A 737-nucleotide genomic window follows, 5' to 3' on the forward strand; every position below is an offset into this window, starting at 1 on the left:
CAGTCTGCAGGACAACCTTTGTCCTCTCAGAGGCTGTCACATTGGGTTTGTGAAGTGATGTCGCTGGCTTACATCTCATCAGGTTGCAGCCTCCAGCTGTACTGTCAGCTCATTCCACAAGGGGGATCTCTTCCTCCACCGCTCTGTACAATGGAGTATCAGTCCAGGATATTTGCTCTGCAGCCTCCTGGTCATCCCCTTGCTCCTTCATCCGTTTTTATCTACGGGATGTTTCGGGCCCCTCTCTGACTCACTCTGTTCTCAGGACCGTGTCAGAGTAATATATATTTTTTGTTTTAAATTATTAGACAAATAATGACTTGGTGCTTGAAGTGATACTGCACACACAATGTGCTGTCTCTTCTTCACATCATCTGGATCATGTGATGGACACAGGGGCTCATGCAAATCTGTTCACTATGTGAATCAGCTGTTGCTGCTGCCTTTTTTGCTTAAGCAAATGGGGTTTTTTGGGCTGGAGCTTCACGCGTATGTCAAGCCGGTGAGGCGTAGACTACATCAGGCTCCGCCTCTAATACCCATCTGCGATAGCCTTAGAGGGCGGAGCTTACACGAAATAGAACGTTGGTTACGTATTGTAACCCCAGATTCTATGAGTGTAAGCGCAGCCCTCTAAGGATCGCGCCCATGGCTACCCCCGTAGCTGAAGAAAAAGTAAGCTATTGGGAGCTGAACTCAGGTCTGTCCTCCCCTTTTATACGGACCTAAGTGGGGCC

Source organism: Austrofundulus limnaeus, unplaced genomic scaffold (genome assembly GCF_001266775.1).
Source record: "Austrofundulus limnaeus strain Quisiro unplaced genomic scaffold, Austrofundulus_limnaeus-1.0 Scaffold0, whole genome shotgun sequence".
Classification (NCBI taxonomy): Eukaryota; Metazoa; Chordata; class Actinopteri; order Cyprinodontiformes; family Rivulidae; genus Austrofundulus; species Austrofundulus limnaeus.